Source organism: Amblyomma americanum, chromosome 1 (assembly GCF_052857255.1).
Source record: "Amblyomma americanum isolate KBUSLIRL-KWMA chromosome 1, ASM5285725v1, whole genome shotgun sequence".
In the NCBI taxonomy this organism is placed as follows: Eukaryota; Metazoa; Arthropoda; class Arachnida; order Ixodida; family Ixodidae; genus Amblyomma; species Amblyomma americanum.
In genome coordinates, this window is record NC_135497.1 from 372,598,327 (window position 1) to 372,622,129 (window position 23,803).

The 23,803-nt window shown below is 44.8% G+C and overlaps 1 long non-coding RNA gene across 2 annotated transcripts; it reads right to left on the reverse strand.

Annotated features, from left to right (window-relative positions):
• Window positions 1–325: 325 nt before the first annotated feature.
• On the reverse strand, window positions 326–22,690 carry LOC144101212 (uncharacterized). 2 transcript variants are annotated; one of them, XR_013307960.1, is made up of 6 exons: window positions 22,536–22,690; window positions 21,591–21,735; window positions 13,605–13,808; window positions 2,241–2,365; window positions 810–908; window positions 326–418 (listed from the first exon to the last, which is right to left on the reverse strand). It is a non-coding gene; the product is annotated as an uncharacterized LOC144101212 (long non-coding RNA). The 2 variants fall into 2 exon arrangements; XR_013307959.1 differs by lacking the exon at window positions 2,241–2,365.
• Window positions 22,691–23,803: the final 1,113 nt, after the last annotated feature.

Genomic DNA, 23,803 nt, shown 5'->3' on the forward strand with positions numbered 1-23,803 from the left:
CACACTTTCACAACGGACATGCTGTATTTCCCACTACCATTACCACGAGGTCTACTACTATAATAAACCCTAAACCTTGAAAAGCTACCCCTTTTGCCCAACAGAGCCCTTGCTGCAAAAAGGCCAGGTCGTACCAGCAAACAGATCAGAGAAGTGAACAAGATGCAGAAATGGAAATTATAGCTAAGCTCAGCATCATTCTGCTGTTATAAGAAGCAGCAAATGTGCCCAACAAGACACAACCGATAATCCAGCATTAAAGATGCTTCAAAAAATGAAATAAACTGGTTGAAGAAAAACAAAAGAAAAGGCGACTCGCCTTTTTTTGTTTTGCGACCGGCAATGGCTTCTTGAAGACGGATTTGGTACCCTTTTGGTCAGCTCCTGACGTAGTTCCAACGCAAGCTGGTGCTCCTGGCTGCAGTTGGCAAATGCGCCACAAGACAGAGAATGAACATATCCATCATCCTGAAAGTGAACATTGTAGTGCTTGTGCACACTTTCACAACTCACGTGCTATATTTCCCACTGCCATTACCACGACCATTACTACTACAGTAGACCCTCAACCTTGAAAAGCTCGGCCATTTGCTCAACAGAGCCATTGCTGAAAGAAGACAAGCTCGTACCATGAAACAGATCAGAGAAGTGAACAAGATGGAAAAATAGAAATTATAGCTAAGCTCAGCGCCATTCTGCTGTTATAAGAAGCAGCAAATGTGCCCAACAAGACCCAAGCGATAATCCAGCATTACAGATGCTTCAAAAAAATGAAATAAACTGGTCGAAGAAAAAAAAAAACGACTCGCCTTTTCTTGTTTTGCGACCGGCAATGGCTCCTTGAAGACGGACTTGGTACCCTTTTGGTCAGCTCCTGACGTAGTTCCAACGCCAGCTGGTGCTCCTGGCTGCAGTGGCAAATGCGCCACAAAACAGACAAGGAACATATTCATCATCCTGAAAGTGAACATTGTAGTGCTTACGCAAACTTTCACAACGGACATGCTGTATTTCTCACTACCATTACCACGAGCTCTACCACTACAATAGACCCTAAGCCTTGAAAAGTTCCCCCTTTTGCCTAACAGAGCAATTGGTGCAAAAAGACCAGTTCCTACCAGCAAACAGATCTGACACTTTCCCTGTGATAGACAAGCACTGTTGGCGTCACCATCGCCATCCTCTTTATTGTTCAAGCAGTATCCAGAGGGTGAACGCAACGAGCCCTCCGTGTCCTCAGTGATGGCCAGTCTGAAATGCAAGAGGATTAGACGCGCAGCTAACCAATCAACTTAGCATATACTGACTGGTGTACACCCCCTTTCTCAAGGGAAGGCGTTAGGCAGACAACCCACATAGTTATCACAACGAGCCACCAATTATTCATTCTCCACATTTCAGTAATAGATTTTCTGATGACCAAACCTGCATATTTGAATAGAGGCTACCGTGTTCCCAGCGAAAAACACGAACTTGCTTCTTATGCTGAAACGATTTCGTGAGGCTGAGCATACCAGCCTGACAATGACCAACAACACACTTCAGTTAGCATATGCGGACAGAGGTTACACTATATACCCTCTCCATGTCTTTCATTTCTGCAAATCTGTAAAGGCACATTTGCTGCTAGAAAAGGGCACACAATTCCTTGTGTTCTTGCGCCACCACCTAAGAATGTGCTTGCACTCCTGCTGCATGATGGCTATAAAAATAGTTACAGTATAACCTCTCCATGTGCATAAGCAACAAACATTTCACTGAGCTTTCCAGGCACTGCCTAACTATAGAAAAATTTCATACAGAGTAACGAACAAATTTGCGGTCAGTACTTAAGTGGCACAAATCTACATCGGAAGAATTCAGCACAATATCAATGATATGTTCAAATTGGATCTTCCATAGCTGCATTCCATTCAAGGCTATCTTGCATAACAAATCCAGTCTGCCATTCCGAATGCAACCATCAGTAGTCTACAGGAGTTTAAGAGAAGTACAAACTAAAGCAGTACATGTGCTTTAGCCTTTATTTAAGCGTGCTTTTAGAATAGTGCATTTTTTCATATGCAGAACCTGAAAAAGGGTGCCGCACGTATGAGCGCAGTGTGCACAAATAAGCCATGCTGGTGAGAGGAGATAAGCAAATGAAATCTGCTAAAGTCCACCCTTTTCCTGGACCAAGAAAAGAAATGTAGCTGTTAAAGGACCTTAAAACAGCATGTCCGAGCAATTTTGTGGCTAACCTGATGCCTTGATGACGAAGCTTAGTACCATGCACTGGCAAAAGAGCTGAAAGTTTCTCAGCTGTCTCCCTTTCCAATTCTGTATTGTTAAAAATGAACTCTCGAATCAACTGTATCTGCCGTTCCTGGAAGAGCAAAGCAGAAAAATGCGAAAGTGCATGCACACGTACACATACACACACGCACTCACGCACATGCAAGAAAAAATAACGGTCTACCTGTACGTCCAACTCCTTTTCCCACTTTTCTCTACGAAGTTGTTCTCTCTTCAAAACCTCCCTGAAGCAAGGGAATGGATGGTTAGAAGGTTTTCACGTGTAAATAAGCTCCTAGAAAATGCAGGCAGTTTGATGTTAGCAAAGGGGCATGTCACAAGACTAGAGCAGGGTGGAAGGTTAGCTTGCAACCCTAGAGCACACGAGAAATCTACAGCATATGCGAACTGTAGGTTCAGATTCCATCTCACCAAACGATGGTGGTTCATGGGTTTACAGCACGATGCTTGACTGCTATAGTGCTCAAAGCAAGATAGAAAGACAGAGAGGAAGTCATAGCAATGTTGCTTTCGAAGGAACGTGCACTATCATTACTATGCAGCTAGCCTGGTGCCGCGGCTATTTGAGAACGAAGGGCAGAAGTGCGAGGTTATTGCTTGATGCGCGCTGAAAGATTCAGCATGAAACAGAAAATCAAGAGAAGTAATTAAAGGGGCTGTGAAATACTGCTTGAAGGAATGCCGGCTATACTTTAGGCGGATTCTTTGTCACATCGATTGCGACTCAAAAATACTTGCAGGAATTAGCGTAGACGAGCATGAGTTATTCGGTGAACAAATTTCAAAATACAAGCGAAACGACTGAGCCACTGCGGGGAGTAAGCAAATGCTGCCCTCAACTCAATTTTCGTTGTGCTTCCCATTCTCATTTCACTTTCCCAATGAGGAATTTGGGTGGGACCAATCAACGAAGCCTATATGAACGCTGCGCCGAAGTTTGCACACCATGGCTACATGTACGTAGTAATTAACTCTTACTTGCTAAGGCTGACAGCGTCGTTATTGGTTACAATCACCATGGAGGCGCCTAGCTGGTCCAGCGATGCTTCACCGTCACTTTGACGGCACATAAGAAAACATTAATCAATGGTCTTCCCTGACTTATTCGCTCTCGAGCCAGAGGTACTGCGACGGAGTGACAACCTGCGCGATGTACTTTTTAGCAAGAGCGTACCGCTACCACCACCGCGTACCGTGCCTTGTCACTGCGTTCGGCTGACGGGAACGTGGAGCCATCTGGCTCCACCACCCGGTGATCCTCCTCAGGCTTACAATGTGCACTGATAAATCTGAAACGAATGACTTTTTTATTTGTGCCCTTTCTTGAGAGTGAATCAGACTCTTGTAGACTGCAATGGCACAATTAGATTTATTCCACCAAGCCGTTATCAGATACATAAAGAGAAGCCTTAAGTGCTCTGTGCTGGGTCATATATATGTACAGAGAGATGCAAAGTCCTTCTAGGCAAAACAATAACCGGGGCCCATGGCGGCGTTTTTTTTTTTGCTTGCTTTCGAGTTCTTTTACGTCCGTTGGTTTTTTTGATCAAATATAAAACGAAAACGAAATTTATTAACACAATTTCCAGTATTTATACTGTTTGTCCAATCATCAAACACCAATCCGATGTCAAAAGCACTGCTGAAAACCGCCACTGTGTGTTGACACCATCAGTGACGTAAATCCATGCTGATTTCCGGGGGTACAGTGCTCTCCATCCACCCTCTCTGCCCCCCCCCCTTTCCCGCTGGATGCCTATCGGGGGGAGGGGGTGTGTCTTCACTTGCGTTCCTAACCTGCGAAAAGCTCGCTAGCTGAAGACACTGTGTTTTCGGACAACCTTTGCGCAGCTCTTGCGGGCGTGGTCCTTGCCATTTCGAATCCCTCTTTTGGGATCTGGAGATGCTTTGGAGGTCATGAAGGTACCAGCGTTGTTCGAAGCGAAGCTCTTTCCTTATTTGAAAACGACATGATTCCATATTTCTCAGCGCTCTACGAAGTCTTCTCGCCATAAAGCTGCGCGCACATCGAAGCAAAAACGCCTCTTTATCGGGTGATCCCTTGACGCGCTTGCTGAATCAAACTTTAATTCTGCAAAAATGCGCGCATAGCGCGGTCGGACATTGAGCATCATATTGCGCTTATCAGGGTAACAGGTTCCGCTTGAACTAAAGCTGTTCTTTTTAGAAATTTCTCTCCTAACGTGTTGTCTCGCGAGTCTCTGAAAAGAAATGCATGCAGCGCTCTCTTCATAACCTGATATTTTCGGTTGTGCCCAGCTTGAGTAGGCACTCGTCCCTGGTAGGAACCCACGGTTGCGCTTTTTGCTTCTTGCCAATTTTTCACCTGCACTCAGATCAGATGCGTTGTTTACTGCTGGTTGGTTTTTTCTTTTTTTTCAAGGGCGAAATTTCGTTATCTAAAGCAAACGGACCATGCCCAGGCCCGACAGAATGAGCACCAGGCAGAGCCGGGCCGGTAATTAGAAATTGATATCGGGCTGCAGTCGGGTACGGGCTGAGAGACGACGAGTAAGGCCGGACCATGTCTAGATACCGCCCGTGCAGACCTCTAGCGCCGAGTATAAAGTTATGTTTTGTAGCTTTCCTCGAATCTAACAGTTCAGCGGTAGTGCTATTTCTACAGCATTCTACCATGCAGCATCGCTTTCTCACTCTAAATTCATAGCTTCTATTGTTATTTGATTTTTGGCTGAAAGGAGGCGCGAGGCAGAGATGGCTGAAGGGACTTTCACAATTTCCTAATCAGACCGACAGTTTTAGAAACAAGGTGACGGCAGTAGGCATTGTTCAATGTGGTTTACTTAATTTCTTTTTAAAAAAAGATGGCCAGCTGAGATGAAGTAGATATATGGACGCCGCCAAGACAAGATTCGCACCTGTCAGTGCCTGTCTGGCGCACTGTTAAAACGTACCCCACACAGGTCTTAACAAGACAGACCTCGAAGAAAGCTTCGAGAGTTTTCGCGGTGTCGACAATCAGACGCGCAAGACTATATGCCCTTTAAGTTTGATCTCTGAAGGACCAGCGCAGAAAGACAACAAACAAGTAGAAGAAGGACGACCTGGACGGAATGACTGAACTGAAAACATTTATTCCATGAAAAACCAAACAACGTTTATCGTCTTTCATTTATGGCACCGTGGGTTTTGCTGTGTTTCTCTCTGGCCGTTCTTCTTCACAACTTCTTTTTTTCCTCGATGTACCATAGAAAGTGCTTTGCAGGGTTTGCTGGCTTGCGCTTCTCTCTCTCTTTTTATCGGCGCAAGCAAATTTTTCCTTTTTTTCGCGCAGTTTTTGTCTTTTTTCTAACTGCTTTGACATTTTTCATATCAAAATGGTTCTTGCGTAGCTTTCTACGTCTTCGGTCCCGGCTGGAAACTGTATAGATACGTTGTCTTCATTTCTTCTGGAATAAAAGTTGTTAGCTAAGCGCTTCCGTCAACGTCATCCTTCTGCTTGTCCGTTGTCTTTTCACTTTAGTTCATCAAAGATCATGGCAGACCAACTAGCCCAACAGCAAGTGCTACTATTTAACGCCTGTCTCAATCACAGATTGCCTCGACGTAAGAAAAGCAGATGCTTGAAGTCAAATTAAACACAGTCACACGCAGCCCTCGGATGTTCTTTTACGTTAGTCAGATTGTGATTTTGACAGCGCTGTCTTTCGAACATCTGATCATACTGAGCCATTTCGTGGCAAGGAAGAGGCCTCCGCGCTTCCGAGGCTTCCCTGTCTTGCATGTACTGCTGGTATCATTCGATGCCGACCCGGGAAGAACTTCAGCGGGGGACGCTCTTTGCCGTGTCCCCCCAACCCTAAGCTAAGCGGGGTCAAGACCCCCATCCCCACCGTGATTTACGCTACTGCGCACCATCAGTGCCATGAATTTGTTTTTGCGACCCAATAAAAATTTTGAAAACCGGAGATATACGGTACAGCCAGGGCTAATAACATCACTATAATTCACTCTATGCAACCAAGAGGCAAAACAATCGACTGCGAATGCGTTTCAAGGCGCCTTTAAGCACAGTACGAACTGTTGATACAATGCTATAAGTATGTCACAGTGGCATTGCACTATTTCAGTGCGCTGACTTGATGGTCTGGACGGAGTTGTATTCGAAGCATTTGGACCAGTTTTGACTGTTGTGTTTGTGTTGTGTTGGGTTTTATGGAACATAGGCGAGTAAGATCATGCGCCAAGCTCAAGGTGCAGGAAAATGTTTTCTGCAGAATTGTATGGAAATTTTTAAAATCATTGGTGGCGTAGAGAGCCTGAATCGTTAGTTTGTTCTACCTAGTGACGACAAAGAAAAAAATTAGATATGGCTAATAGTAAAAGCTTTAAAGTGGGTCGGGCAGCCTCAATGACCATCCTTGGCTGATCTCAACGCGCCAAATATAGAGGTCAGCGTTCTTCTCTGGAATGAGAAAGTGGCTAAGGTGAATTTAGATATCAAAGGAAGCAGTAGATCACAATTTAAAGTTTCTCGTTAAAACCTATTCCTCTTAAAGAGAAGACATGTCAACAATTCCATTATCACCATAGAGCAGTGTTGGATGAAAAAGAATGCATTCGTGGTAAAATTCATTAAATTGTTCTCGTCATTGTTTTTCCAGTGTCGCGCGTGAAAATACGATGCGATTAATTGCAAGTTTTACCCACATTTTTTACAAACAGTTTTCTCTTGTTTTGTCAGCAGGAAGTTGTGTGTAAGGTGTGTGTGGCCTTAGAGGCACAGAATAACTTCGTTGAAACGTCCCTGGTGCACACATCACTTCTATTCACCTTAGACCGGCTGTACCTAGTATAGTTTATTTACTTCGTTGTACCAAGCCAACTGCCACTTTTAGCTTCATTTACGATGCGCTAAGTTCATGTAATTCTTAAAGAGTTACTTAGTTTCCTTATTTTCTTTCCATTTGCTTGAGCGACGCACAAGTCTGCCCTCTCGTTGCCTTTCATTCCAACGTTACTCTGAACACACCAGAGTTTTATGTTTTGTCCTTGAGCTGTGGCTGTTATAAGTTGTGTATGATGTCCCCAAGTAGCGGAGTGATTGCATTTATAGAGTGAACAGCTGTAACTACCCTGAGGGAGTCTGCGTAAACAATAATGTTAGTGAAGTTCTCTTTTACTATTTTTCCTACGGCCACACAAACGGCATAGCATTCCGCAGGAATAGGGATGCGCACTGTGGAAGACTTACTGCTCTTTCCCCAGTTACCTCTTACTGCTGCACTTGCTGCGTAAACAACCGTTCTTGAACACTCAGTATAACAGTGCTTAAAGCTACTGTAATCTTCTTAGTGTGCAAGGAATTCTTCTATGACATGTTTTTCTGAACTTTATTTATTTATGGCACTGTTTGAGAGCGAAATCGCGCACTGCAAGAAATTTGTACCATGAAGGTAGTGCATTTCATCTTCGCACAATGTCAGGTGGTGCGTCCTGTATATTGATATTATGGCATATCTCTTCACATCTCAAGACCAGTTGTCAGGTAGCTCGAGGTTTGTTGGTGAATATTATTCTAAAAGGACATTTAGCAGACGTGTTTCTATAGAGAGCTTACTTTAAGGACATATGCACAAGTTTGAGCAGTTCCGAAATCAAGGGGGGGGGGGGGGGGGACTTATTTTTTCTGTATATAGGCTGACTATGGAAAATCTCCTGTATGAGCCACACGAGAGGCGTAGCCCTGAGTTTTGGAATGCATCCAATTTTTTTAAGTATGCTGGTCTTGCTTAACCACACACAATGCACTCATAATCTGAGGAAGAACATCTCAAATAGAGATAGATGTGCAGCAAACATGTTCTATCGGACCTTCAATGCTTAATTGAGAGCATTTTGAGTAGGCTTAGAAATTGGGACATTTTTTGTGCGTCTTTATGTGCAGTAGCAATGGGAGTTTTTTATCATTTGTATGCCCAAGAATGTATGTTCTTGTTTTGTTAGTAGTACGGTTTCAGTTAGGTGTAGGGTGGGGTCGTACTGCAAGCCTCTTTTGAGCGAGAAAAAAACTGCTGTTTTTTGTGAGACAACTTAAACCCATTTCTGTCTGCCCAAATCGCTACTCTGTTTAATGAGAGTTGTATCTGTCTCTCACACGTTAATGACCTGAATGATGGGCTTGCAATTTGAAGGTCATCGAAATATACTAAATACATCACTGACTTTGGAATTATTTTAGCTATGGAATACTATTATGCGAAAAACAGCGTTGTACTTAAAATACAAATCTTGGTTCCCATTTCCCCTCAAAAATTTTTTTTCGGAAAGTGCTGAACCGAGGAGTACATGAAATCAATGGACAGACAGAAAATATTTCAAGCAGTTCAGCATCCTTCCACGGATACCTATGTCTGTTATGTCGCAGGGAATCCCAAACCTCCAGGTGGTATCGTAAGCTTTCTCCATATCAAAGAACACTGCCAGACAGTGTTGTTTTTGTATGTATGCTGCTCGTACTGTGCTTTCTAGGTGGACGACGAGATGGTCAGTTGTTGAACATGCTTTCTTGAATCTACACTGGTGGATGTCCAGAAGTTCATTTCATTTCATTTTTTCATTTCATGTATTTTTGACAGAAACCTATTACAATGCATATGCATATACAAATTTAGTTTTTTTCTGTCCGGATAGCCGAGGCAAAAGGCATATTCAAATGCCTGACAAGGCCTCGGAACCGTTATTTGCACACAACGCCTCAAACAACGGCGCGACGATCAAAAGTAACACTGCAACGATGAGAAAAAGCAAGAAAGCATAACAAGCAACAAAAGTAAAAAGGTAGTGTTGCAATAATTACAATATTATATGACGTACACACACTGACGAAAGCAAAACGACCAAAACATAAGGTTACACAAAACTGACTGCACAAGGAATGCATGCAATGACCTTACAATAGCACTACAATAACACTCTAAAGAATATAAAAATAATCTAATAACACTATGGCGATCATAATTTTGGCGAGAACTATGGGTAACATGATTTAAAACATGAATTCACCGCGTAGGTACGCACTACACACAGCGAGACAGATTCATTTCCTATGCAAACTACTATAAACTCAGAAGGAGATGCTTCACCTGTTTTTTAAACCCAGATGGTGAATTTGACTCCGATAGGACGTCTACTAGCTGAGGGTAAGTATTAAGCAGTTCGGGAATTTTATGGCCATCTAGCTGTGTTGCGTACGATGTTCGAGCTCTGTTTTTGACATATTTGCCTTCACGTAAATTATAAGCATAATCCTGGCGTCTATAAGATTCAAGAAATGTTAAACCAAAAGATTTGACTCCGTAATACACCTGCATAGCGATGCTGGACCGAAACATGTTGAAAACTGACAATATCTTACATTTCTGAAAAATAGCTGTGGTGTGTTCATATCGTGGTTTACTTGCGATTATTCTTATAGCCTTCTTTTGCACCACGTGCAATCTTTCAAGATTGGTTCTCGTTGTAGTTCCCCATACTAATATCCAATAATACAAACGAGAGTAAATCAACGCGTAGTACAATTGGCGTTCAAACCAGGTAGGTATCATAAACTTCAGTTGAATCAACATGCCAGTGATTTTAGAAATCTCTATACTTAACTGCGTTACGTGTCGAGTCCAGCTCAAGTATTCAACAAAATATACTCCCAGAAACTTGTGCACACTCGCGCGTTTCAGCGGTTTTTCTTGAAAAACAGGATGAGTGGAGACATCAGCAATTTTGTTTTTTGCACGAAAAAGAATGTAGTTTGTTTGTTCAATGTTCAAGTTCAGCTGATTGCAACAGAGCGAGGATGGCAGTCCTTGAAGCCGTGTATTTGCTTGAGTTGTTAGGCTGGTTTTGCTACTTCCTTTAAAGAAGACATTCGTATCATCGGCGTATAAGATAATGTCCAATGTTCCAGGTATATTTACAATATCGTTTAAATAGACTAAGAATAGGATTGGCCCTAATATCGAACTTTGTGGGACACCACATTTGATGATTTCCAGACACGATTTATTGTTGCTGAGGCCTGCAAATTTAAAGAGATTCTGCAGATAACTTTTCACCAAGTCGAGTGCAACACCCCGAATGCCATATCGATCTAGCTTTGAGACAAGAATATTATGCTTTATAGAATCAAAAGCCTTCTTGAAATCTAAGAATATACCAAGTGTGTAAAGTCTGTTTTCTATGTTTGCAATTATTTTTTCCTTAATTCTGAGCAACGCGGACTCAACTGACTTGCCTTCCTAAAACCCGCATTGATGCTCGGTTATGATTCTTTTATTAACCAAAAAACAAGTAAGCTCTGAGTTTATTACTTGCTCTGCTATTTTCGAAAACACGGGTAACACGGATATAGGTCTGCAATTACCAAGAACTGTTCGATCGCCGCCTTTATGAACTACGCAGACGCGGGCGATTTTTATTTTGTCGGGAAACAACCCGTCTCTAAGAATAAGATTACATACGTGCGAAAGAGGAACACATAAAATATCTGACACAGCTTTCACTGGACGAACTGCGATGTCATCGAAGCCACTTGCGCAGCCATCTTTCAACTTCATGATATCAGCAGCGATTTCATGCGGCGTAGTTGGCTGCACAAAGATGCCTTCTTTTACTCTGTTAGTCAAGAACTCAACATTGGGGCTATTTGCACAGCTACTACCCGATTTTCTAGAAGTTAAAAAGTGAGCATTTAATTTGTCAGCCAGGTCCGACCCCGAGAAAGTGACACCATCAATGCTAAGCTCTTGCGGTATAGAGCTGCGGTTTTTAATAATAATAATAATTGGTTTTGGGGGAAAGGAAATGGCGCAGTATCTGTCTCATATAACGTTGGACACCTGAACCGCGCCGTAAGGGAAGGGATAAGGAGGGAGTGAAAGAAGAAAGGAAGAATGAGGTGCCGTAGTGGAGGGCTCCGGAATAATTTCGACCACCTGGGGATCTTTAACGTGCACTGACATCGCACAGTACACGGGCGCCTTAGCGTTTTTCCTCCATAAAAACACAGACGCCCGCGGTCGGGTTCGAGCCCGGGAACGGATCAGTAGTCGAGCGCCCTAACCACTGAGCCACCGCGGCGGGGGCTGCGGTTTTTAGCAAGTAATGATTTCATTAGCCTCCAAGTTTTCTGGGAGCAGTTGTAGTTGTCTGTAAATTTATTAATGTAATACACTGTTCGCGCTTTCTTTATATCAGAGTTTAATTTATTTCGCTCTCTTTTATATTCTGCTAGCTTGTCTAAGTCTTTGGTTGCAATAAACACCTGGAATATTGCGTCTCGTAGCTTCATCCTTTTTACAATTTCTTTTGTTTTTCACGGTTTTCTGGCTTTCCGATATTTCTTACTGGCTTGATAAGGAAAGATTTGTAATAAACGTTAGTTATTTTGCCAAAAAAGAACTCATATGCCTCAATCGCATTTTCAGATTTTAGAACATCGTTCCATTTTGTACCTGTCAGCAGACTACGTAATTCAAGTATGTTATGATCATTGATATACCGTCGGAGAAAATCTGTTTCAGGAACTTTGCTATTTATCGGAACAAAACAAAACACTGGCAAGTGGTCGGTAATTCCTGTCTTTAGAACTCCGGCTCGAGAGTCATGATCTGCACTGCTGGCAAAGCACAAATCAATTAGTGATTCGCTATTTGCGGTTATACGTGTAGGCACACTGATCACGTTACTCAGGCCAGCAGATTGGGCAATCTGCACTAAGTTGCAAGAAGAATAATCTGCTGAGGGCAGATTAATATTGAAGTTTGCTATTATGACAACAGGTGCCTTTAGGCGCATAAGGTTTTAACGCATGTCTTCAAGAACTTATAGAAGTTTTGTAAGGTTCAAGACCGCAGGCGATATAGTACACTTATTGTAAAGGCAGTGTTCTTAACTGTGAGCAGTTCATAATCATCTGTGACTACCATGTGTTCAGGTATGACGGTGAACGTTATATCTTTCTTCACATAAAGAGCGACACCACTCTTTTTCTGGTTACAGCAGTACACTGCTTCACACTGATAGTTATCAAACAGGACTACATCATTTGGTCCAGCAAACCAAGTTTCTGTAAATGCTAAAACACGGAAACACGGATAAGAGATTGTGAACTGGTTGTAGCTCCTTCAAGGCATTGGTGAAAGATGTAGTGTTGTAATAGCTGAGGTCATTAGTCATTATAGCCATTTAAAACTTGACAAAAGCTGAACATTTCTTGCTTAAACAAGCTTGTCGACGTCACCCTCAATCTTTATTTAGATGACAGAATTGCCTGGCTGTTTCCTAGCAAGCACCTCTCTATTCTTGAACCAAACGAACTGATATGATTTCTCTTTCGCTCTTACCTTAGAAAGCCACATTAGCTTCTTGTTATAGTGACTTAGGTTATCAAAAAATCGCACGCTTAGCTGCTTATCATTGAGGAGTTTCCGTTGGTCCTCCCACTGGTTCTTCATCGCTCGTGCAGAAAAGCGGACAAGCACAGCCGGCACCATGTCGGGTTTGCTAAGCAGTCTGTGGATAGCCTCCACATCTCGTGCAGTTTCTTCCGGTAGATTCAGTTTGCGTTCAATTCCATTAAGTTTTACCAATAGCTTCTCATCCTCAGACTGCTCAAGACCATGTATCTCGAGATTTTGCCTGCGGCTGTATTGCTCAAGGTCGTTAATCTCTTTTCTAAGTTCCCTAATTTTCTCGAGTGAAGTGCCAGTCTCTGCTTTCTCAACCCTGGATCTTAGCCCACCAATTTGTATGCCCTGCGATGTCACTCCTTCTAGCAGAGTATCATATTTGTTCGACAGAAAATCGCAGAGTTCTACACTGCCTGAATGTCATAATTCATAGTCAGAAGTTCATCAAATTTTTCCTTGATTGGAAGAAGCATGCTGATTTTTTTTTTAATGTGGTTAGCTTTGCCGAAATATCTGCCCCAGGCTCAATTTTAGAGCTTTGGCTTGTCCTCAATTTTCAACGCTTACACGTGGGGCATAACCATGATTTCCCTTTGTCGAGCTTAGCCTTGATTGCTGATTCAGCCACTCCAGAACAACTGCCCGCATGATAAGCAAAGGTACATACATTCAGATCATGTGATAAGGATGGCATCCTTGTTCAATGTTTCGTGGCAGGCTAAGTATATATCAGACGGAGTGTTGGCGGACATTGTTCAGTTCAAAACAAGCAAGAGCATCAGCGACTACAAGTGTCAGCAGCGGCAGCTACAGCCGCAGACATATCGTGTATTATTACAATTCGAGAAGCGAAAAACCAACCTGCAAAACACTGGACGTGTGTTACGATGGATTGCTCGAGCCGCCGCTCATGCTGCTGCCGAGTGCAATGCTCCGGTGCGGGGCCGGTCCTTCTTCTTGAAGCCTTGCTGGTAGATGACGCAATCACGAGTTGTCCGCGGGCCAATGGTAACGCCCCCGGTAACAGCTATCACCAAACCGTGTTCCTCAGGGGTAGGAAAGCAGCTGCAAAACACAGGACGCGTGTTACGATGGATCACTCGAGCCGCCACTGATGCCGCTGCCGAGTGCAATGAGATTCAATACAAAGTCAGCCTTACTTTCGCTATGTTCTCGAAGGATTTAGCGAGACAGTTAATTCAGGCTATGGGCCTGTAACTGATAGGGGAGCTTGGTGGTTATTCCGGTTTAAACAGTGGCACAACTGCCTTTCTCTAATGTATGGGTAATTTTGCACACACCCACATCTTGTTAAAGAAATTTTAAAGTGCTTCTAGAGATGGCTGGGAAACATGTGCTAGCATTTCATAATGTATCTGATGAGGGCCGTGTGCAGTCTCTTCACTGGCAGATAGAACTCTGTTTATTTCATGAATCGTAAGTAAACTACTGTATGGTTCGCTTGTGCAACCACTTGTTGAAAATCTGTTTCTTGGTTGTGTTTTTGTAATTTAAAAGTGATTCTGTGTAATGTCAACTGGAAACGGTTGATAAATGTTCGCCTTAAATGCCCGCTTGTTCCTCTGTACTTGTTTATGTGCCAGGCATTGTAAGAAATAGAATTCTGAAAGGGGAGAAGCTGCCATTCAGTTTATGAACTGACTCCCATATTTATTGGATGTGAAGGAACTGTTTATGGATGACTGATAGCTTTGTCATGAGGGTTTTTCCGCATTACGACCGACATGCCGCGCTTTTGTTCGCACATTTTTGAAATTTACAAGGTTCTCGAACGTGGGGTGCCTGCAAAACTTTTCCCCGGGCTTTATTCTGTTTCTTTTCTGTTTCTCTAGAATCTTGATTATACCACACCTTCTGGTTTTGTCATGCCACTCCTGAAGTCTCGAGAATGGTTGGGCGTGCGGCAGTTATAATGCACATTTTGAGTATTTCGTAGAGTTCCTCTTAAGGAGACTTTGCCCCTCGACTTCTATTTTGGATTCCTAAACCGCGATGTACCCTGCAGCAGACTCGCCTCGAGGACGGGCGTTGCTCCGTGTCTATTCCTATTTAGTTACCGTAACTAACAAAGAAGGGCGCCGGCCTCGCAGCACCACGAGCGTCACGGACATCGTGACTGCTGCGCGCGCGAGCAAGAGAGCATTCTCTCTTCGGATGGGGAACGTCACTGGGTACGGACAGTTCGGCCGCTTGCTGCGCTGTTCGCCAGCGGGGTCAGGAAGTAACAGGGAGAACGGGCTCCCGCATCGCGTCCATTCCGGCTTCGGATTTTCCCCGTGCCTTAGCGTGGGCAAACATTCGCTCGTAATCGTGCTGGTTAATCGGAAGACCGGGATTCCTTAGCGTATTTTGCTGCTAGCTAGCGTTATTGCTGTTGTAGCAATAAATGCCTGTTAGGGTCAGTCAGAGTGTCGCTCCTTTGTTTCCTCAATATCATCCGAAAACAATTTCTTCAGGGCGGCCTTTCCTCGATATAGCCCATAGTCAGCTACCTGCAGCTTCCAACGACGTGGTTTACTTACTTACAATGATGGTTATGATGAAACGTTAATTACCACAGGAAGTTGATCACGTCCGTAGGTCTTAAGGCGATCATGCCATTTAAAATCGATAAAATCGTAGGGTTAACCAAAAGTCCAATCTATGCAGGTCATTTTTTTAATAGCTTGGAGAGGGTTTCCCTGTATTGAGCAGGCAGACATTATTGGATAGAATAAAATTCTCTAAAATACGCCCTCTAATGTCAGTTTCTTCACGTCCCCGAAAACCAGAGTGAACATTAATATCTCCAACGACCAGATATGGCCCTGGCAGCTGGACAAAAAGTGCTTCTAAATCTTGGAGTGTTGCTGTTAAGTGTGTCTTAAGATGTATTCGACATATTGCTATTGTTGTAAAATGAAGTACAGTGACTGCAACAGCTTTATATTTGGTTTTCAGCTCGATTTCGCGGGTTTTCGCACCTGTCTCGGGCACAATAGCAACACCTCCAGGGAGCCTACGAGATTACTCTCGGTAGCGCCAAAAGTGATTATACTTCTTTAAATTATTCTTGTGTCTGGGACATAGGTTGGATTCCTGTAGGCATAAAGCCACAGGAGAAAATGTATTTTAAAAGTTATTTTATGTCTTTGTACTTATTCAATAGTCCGCGGCAGTTGCAGTGTATAAAAACGCCACGTTGGGTAATTTTTGGAACTGCAGTTAAAAGTTAAAAACTTAAGATACCTGTTTTGAGGGTGCCGTTATTGGGCTCTTCTCTTTGCCTTTTCGCTCAAGAGCTGTGTCACCATTGCAATGAAGGGAGTTTTGCATTGTGTCCATTACTTCACTGGATAGAACGCAAGGATGTACTGTTTGTAGGCCTCTCCCAACTGGGTAAAGCCTTGCAGGCGGCAAACTGCGGGCCGGCGGGATGTTTTTGAGTGGTTGCAGGGCATCCTTTTCTGCCTCCGCCAGTAGCGGGGTTAGCCCTGCCTCAACCTTTGCCTGGGCATTGGCCGGAGCCTAATGTGGTGAGCCACCCCCCCCCCCCCCCCCCCCCTACGCACCACATCGGCGAAATTGCTTCCTGCAGCGAAAAAGAACGTGTTGATTTTGTGCGACAGTCAATTACGCGCTCCTTTGAATGAAATGCTTTCTTTTCCTTTTAGAGTGATTATTTCTCTTCCAACCTTCCATCTTGAGCAAAGCCTTGAGAAGACGGTGTGATCACCTTCACAGCTTGCGTGGTAGCATAGTGCTGCTGCTACAAAGTATTCAGGAGCATGCTGATGTGAGGTGCATTTCGCGCAGGTTTTTCGGCCATGGCAGCTCGGCGACCAATGGTCATATCACAGGCAGTTGGAACATCTTCTGGGATTGCGCACATAGTGCGAGTGAATTTCAAATCACCTACTTTAATGTATTCTAGGAGTGAGCTCGAGTTGAAGGTGAGGACGAGATATTTGGTTTTCTTTATCTTTTCAAATTTTTATGCCAAGGATATTGATAACATTTTGGTCTTAGAGACCCTCCAGCATTTCTGCTTCAGTGAGCTCGAGAAACTTTGATTTGGATATCGCTCCTCGGACGGTATTTAGGGAACTGTGTGGGGTTTCTGCGACAGGAACGTCCTCTAATAAGACTATGGTGAGCAGTTTTTACTGCTGGACATTGTCTTTGAGATTTTCACTGTGGATGACGCGATACTTTGGAGAAGTTTCTGTTCAGATCAGGATAATAGGAGAAGCATCCTGGAATTTTATTGCCCGGGAAGGCGAACAATGGTCCGGGCCCACAACTCTCGCGGTACGCACAGCCTGCCTCACGCGATCGCACAGCCAGGCGCGTTCTCGGCCTAGCCGCATGCAGTGGCTAGGCTACTGCCTACAACATGCCCCTGAAACATAGGAGAGCCTTTTGGGCGGAATTACACAGCGTCCACTCCTGGTGTGATGGTGCGAAGAGGCCTCCACACAAGTCACGTGTGATTCTCCCAGAAAATTTCTGTCCAGAGACGCCTCGTCTACGTCCGTCTCTGCATCTGTATACATAGATGCCTCGTTGTCTTCAACACCTCTCTCAGACTTGGGAAACAGAACAAGATGGGTCTGACTGCTCCGCACGGTGCCGTCTCCGGTGTCCACGATGTAGGACCGAAGCTCCTATGCGGGCCTCTGTACGTTCCCTGTCCTCTTCATGTCAGTGACCCAGACTTCATCCCCCTCGAGAAGGATTGGAAACTGACGCCCGCCATGTCACCCGTCGTAGTCTGTATGCTGCTGCGCACGGTATTCTTCAATATACCGGAGTTTGGTGGCGTTCGACAAGCGGGGAACCCGCATTCCGGATGTGATGGGAAGGTTAGTCCTCAACTGCTTCTCCATCAGTAGTTCAGAGGGGCTGTAATTGTTTTTGAGTGGTGTTGAACTGTAGGATCGAAGGTATTGAAGACGATGTTTTTTACAGCAGCTTCGGCAAGTCCATTGCTCTGGTGGTAGTGTGGACTTGAGGTGATATGCGTGAAGACGTATTCACGAGCAAATCTGGGAAAGTCGGATGACGAAAACTGCGGATTATTGTCGGAGACCATCACCTCTGGGATACCGTGGCGGGCGAAAATTGATGTGCAATTTGTAATTACTAGTTATACCCGAAGTTGACCTTTCCAGACGAACAAGTTCAGGATAGCGGGAGTAGCAGTCAGTCACGATTAACCACCGATGGCTATTAAAAAAGAACATTTCAGGCTTCTCTCCGAAACGGAAAAGCGTTATGCACAAATAGATAAACAGGCTCTTGCGTTAGTTTAGGCCTGTAGAAAGTTCAGCAACTATCTCCTCGGCAAGTCCTTCACACTCGAGACCGACGACAAGCCGCTCGTGCCAATCTTTATTTCAAAGAGTCTTGATGACCTTACACCTCTGCTACAGAGCCTCAAGACGAGGTTGATGCGTTAGCAGAACGAGGTTTCGTACGTCCCAGGGAAAGACCTCCTCGCAGCCGACACGCTTTCCAGAGCGCCGCTTCAACAGACCGGTGACACCGAGCCAGAGGGCGACATCAGATCTTTCGTCCGCTGTGAGAGGTCAACTCTTCCCATCAATAAGCCTTTTCTGGAGTGGTTAAAAGAAGCCCAGAAATCAGATCCGGTGTGCTCATGTCTCCAAATGCTCTGCAAGAAAAACTGGCCTTCCAGACAAGATTTGCCCCTTGAGGTTAGGCTTCTCTATGAGCATCGTGGCCAACTCACAAAAGAGGACCATCTGCTACCTTATGCAGCCCGTGTGGCTGTTCCACTATCTCGCAGGAACTAAATTTTGCGACTTCTGCGCCAAGGTCATTTCGGCATTGCGAAGGCGCAAGCTCACGCCAAGGACACTGTTGCCAACGGTGGCCAAAGACATCACGACTACCGTAAAAATCTCCCTAGACTGTATAAGGACTACCAGCAACTGAAAAATGTCCACGGAGAGCACTGAGTTTCCGCCTCGACCATGGCAGCGCATTGCAATGGGCATGATCTTTTTCAATAGTCATTGGTGGTTCATCGTGACTGATTACTACTCCCCATATCCTGAACTTGTTCGTCTGCAAAAGTTAACTACAGGCACAGTAATCACGCATTTCAAATCAATTTTCGCCCGTGTAGGTATTCAAGAGGTGGTGGTCTCCGACAATGGTCCGCAGTTTTCATCGTCCGACCTTACCAGGTTTGCTCGTGAAAACGGCTTCACGCATATCGCCTCAAGCCCACACTACCACCAGAACAACGGACTCGCCGAAGCTGCTGTAAAAAACATCAAATCTTCAATGAAAAAGACTCAGGACCCGTACCTGACCCTCCTATTCTGCATGTAAACACCACTCAAAAACGGCTACAACTCCTCTGAACTACTGATGGGGAGGCGGTTGAGGACGAAGCTTCCCGTCACATCCGGAATGCTGGTTCCCCGTTTGCCAGACGCTACCAAACCCCGGAATATTTAACAATACCGTGCGCAGCACCATCGAGACTACGACAGACGGCATGGCGTGCGTCACCTTCCAATTCTTCTCGAGGGGGATGAAGTCTGGGTCACGGACATGAAGAGGGCAGAGAACGTACAGAGGCCCGCATAGGAGCTTCGGTCCTACATCGTGGACACTGGAGACGGCACTGTGCGGCGCAATCAGGCCCATCTTGCTCCTTTTACCAAGTCTGAGAGAGGAGGTGAAGACAACGAGGCATCTATGTATACAGATGCAGAGACGGATGTAGACGAGGCGTCTCTGGACCGAAATTCTCTCGGAGAATCATACGCGACATGTGTGGAGGCCTCTTCGCACCGTCACACCAGGAGTGGACGCTGTGTATTTCCGCCCAAGCTACTCTCCTATATTTCAGGGGAGATGTTGTAGGTAGTAGCCTAGCCACTACATGTGGCTAGTCCGAGAACGCGCCTGGCTGCGCGGTCGCGTGAGGCACGCTGTGTGTGTCGCGAGAGCTAGTTCTGGGCCCGGGCTAGTGTTCGTCTGCCCGGGCAATAAATCGGCCGCTGGCCCTGCTTTCCTCAACTCAACAGTTTATTTCGTTTTTCAGAAGTATTGGACATTTACGTGTCCGCTCCGGACTATTTTTGGAGCGCGATCATTTTTTGAGGGAGGTGGAGCCATAGAATGTGTTTTATGTTCGGTCACAGTGCCAGCCGCCCACCACGGAGCCCAACGAGGGGACGGGACAGGAACTCGCAAGCAAGTCCTGCCCACGCCAGCTCTACACCCCATCTATAACACGGTATGAACTAAACGCTGGGTAATTCGCCGAACGAGGTTAACCCTAGCCACCTGGAAAAACAATAAAAACCAAGAACGGAGAAACAGGACAGTTGTAAGCAAGAGAGGAATATGAACGATAGAGTGGAGGATAGGAAAAGGCAACTGAAGATTTCCGCCGGTCGGGTCAAGTTGGAGGTGCCGTCTACAGAAAGCTGGGGCGAAAGTGGAGTGTTTCCTCGACCGAGAGGAGTTAAAGGTAAAAAAACTCGGCATCGGCTGAACCACTAGGATCTCGTTTCCCCGGACACTGTGCTGCCACACATGGCTAAGCGTGGGAGCTCGGGTCCGTGGTGGCGCACTGCTCACCATATTTCCACTGTGGGGATGTCCCTACAGAAGCTCAGGATTAGGTTAGGTTAGGTTAGTGTTGCAACTGACCATCTTCATGTTGCAGACGTACAGCCTTTGTCAAAAGTATCCAGCCTAAGGGGTCGGCTTTTGAACCCTTCAGCGCGGTTAATGTTGCCTATACTCAGGCACCCTAAACTCACTCGCGAAGTTGGGAGGAATTTACGTCCTCAAACCTCCCAAGCTTAAAACTGTCATATGTGCTTAAGAGCTCCGCTACACGGCTTGGAAGGAAACTCCTTGGGCTCTTTGATCTTTCCTTTATAAAAGAACAAGTAGAGCTATGCACCGATTATATTGTACTTTGCACAGACTGTGTTGAGGGGTTTTTTATGCTTTTTTCCTGTACAAAACTCAAATTTGGTCATGCACAGCACAATCACAAAAACCAACTAAGATTGCTGGATCAATTCTTTTCAGGCAATTGGTGTACATTGGTATTGGTATACATTGCAATTGCCTATTTCTCATCATGCACTTGTCGCCAGTGTTGAATAATCCACCTCTAGGCTCTGTCCCACTACCTCAGCAGACAACATAAACAACTAATAGTCGCTGCAGTGTGCTACAATCCACAATCTGTGCGCACAATCAAATTTTTTTTGCTTATCGGACAAAAGATTGGCATTGAGAGATAGGGTAATAACTGAAGGAGGTCCACTGAACGCCGCACCGGGGGGAATCAAAAAGCAAGCTGGGTTGGCGAGTGCCAATTTTGGAAAGTGAGAAAACAACAGACTGCCCATTAATTCAGCTTTCCTTTCTGAAACCCAGTTGTGAAGTTCAAAATTACTGCGCAACTCAACATGAATACACGAGGCAGACAAGAGCAACACGAGCACCAACTTCCAACCAAAAGATTTTCATGTCATTAATCATTGCCGCACTCAATCTCTCAAATTAGTTAACAGTACAGGCTAAACAGGCCCAAGTTAACACAAGTTAAACAAGACAAACTCAGTGTTTTTACAACACAGCTGCGGCGACACAGGTAAAGACTGCCTTCCCAAATTAGTAGTTCAATTATTAAGCCACCGAGATAGTGATTTCTGACAACCTACAAGAGCTGCATTTTGTAACGTAAATAATAAAATCACCTATACATGACCGGTTCTATTGCGCCTGCAGCTAGAGGCCTTAAACACAACCTCACTGAGAGAAGAACATGGCTGAACTTACCTGATGTTTGCCGCCTGTCGCTCCAGCTCTGCGTTCTTGGCTGTCAGAGAGGTGATCAGGTTCTTCAACTCCGCATTCTCGACAACAGCGGCATCCCAGCGTTTTCGACACTCTTCCACATGGCGCACAAACTCCAAAAGCAGTCCTGAAAAATATACGGAATGATATTTAGAGCGTAACACTCAGCACACGCAGTCAATTGATGGAGTCACCTGCGTACCATGGCAAATTTATTGCTCCTACCAAAAAAATTGCTGAGGTATTCTTTAGTCGACAGCATTCCCCATGCAATTGACGTGTCAGTTCGCTGCCGTAAAAAGATAGAACTGACAGACGACATTTGCTGTATGCAGTAAGAAATGTACGACTCCGCTTTTTTTTCCCTGAGAATGACCATTTTGAGGCTAAAGTGCACACATTACATGATGCGAGCAATTATACTTATGGCAGCAAAAAATACACAAGGATGCATGTGATACTGCACTCTGCGCGCCACCCGGTGGGCAGTTAAGAGAAAAATTCGAAAAATGGCTGCCGCACCTTCCTCTGCCTTGTCTGTGTTCGTTTGACGGCGCCTGCAGATATATCATTGAACTGCGGGATCAAAGAGATCCTCGAGTGATCTGGCTCCATGGCGGCTCTGGATCGAAGTAAACAAAGGGGCGATGAAGCGACGCATTCCAAAGAACAGCTTGCTAGGCTTTGCTTGATGGCGAACATTGACACTTCGAGCTATCGGCGAAATATATTGATTATCAATGCTCCAAATAGGTTAGCTACCACCAATGCCATATCGAAAGGTATCCATCCTGCCACCCGCGACGCACCGTACTACTACAAGTGAAAGCTAGAGGATACCTATTCGGTTGCCGAAATGTGAAAACGCTTGAAAACGAAGACACAGCTAGCCGCTATGCGCGTACCGGTGAAGCGAATGGTACTCACCGAGCACACTTGCTCTCGAGTAAGAATGGCGTGTAGCAAAGAAGGGGGTTGTGTTCGGTGCCAAGCAATATCTTGCAATTACGAACAGAGTCCAAACGATTTATAAGGCGGAGCAGAGCCCATTGCTCGCGCTCTTCTTCTTCTTCTTCTTCTTCTTCTTCTTCTTCTTCTTCTTCTTCTTCTTCTTCTTCTTCTTCTTCTTCTTCTCCTTCTTCTTCTTCTTCTTCTTCTTCTTCTTCTTCTTCTCCTCAAGTAATATGGCACATACCCACGTGGGGGAGGATTGGCCAAGGTATAGAGTAGAATGCCAATGAAGCATTTGCGCGGGAAAAGAAACGTCAGAATACTGAATCAAGATAAAAAAATTGGAAACATAAAATGAATTCAAGAGGATGAGTCATCCAGAATAGAATCAATCTACCCTTTTTTGGATATGCGAAAGAATTTTGTATATAGCTAACAAGATAATCGATTAGTTGCACTTAGGTAATCGTGAAGGTAGCCGCATACACTGCTTAACGGGAATCCCTTGGCACTCGCACCGAACGATAGAAGAACTGTAAGAGACAGAGGCAGTCCTAGTCTCGAAAGCGGAACCTCCAGATATTGCTTTCTCTCAACCGCGAACCGCCGGCAAGAGAGGAGAAAATGATCGATTGATTCAACTCGCCCACATGATACACAAAGGTTTGTCGCAGCGAACCCGCACCTGCATAAGTACAAGTTTAAGTGAGGGATTCTACATCGCAAGAGCGTCATGAACACTTCACAAAGCCTTGACTTACACCACCGGATATTCCATGGGTACTTTAGGTGTTGAAAGTCCACGGTATTGAGCAACGGATCACTCAAAGTGGCTGAAATATGTTGGAACCGCTGGAAACGTGAAGCTGCTAACAGAATTAGGTGAGGGACGGGATATATTACAGGTGCACTGAGAGCTGACCTTGCCAATAAATCAGCCACCTCGTTAAAATAGACGCCTGAATGCCCAGGTACCCAGACCAAACGGATCTCGCGCACTGTGCTCGGAACAAAAAACCGAAGTGAACGAGTCAAGAAAGATTTTTCCGAATTTTGGAGAGAGACAATAGCTGAAAGGCAGTCTGTAAGAATAAGAACCCGTGCGACATGTCTGGTAATTTTGAGAAGAGCCAAACCAATGGCCAAAAACTCTGCGAAGAATATAGGAGTATAATCAGGGATACGAACGGAGTAGCTCCAAGCTAGATCCTGCGAATATATGCCAATCGCCGCCTTCTCACAGC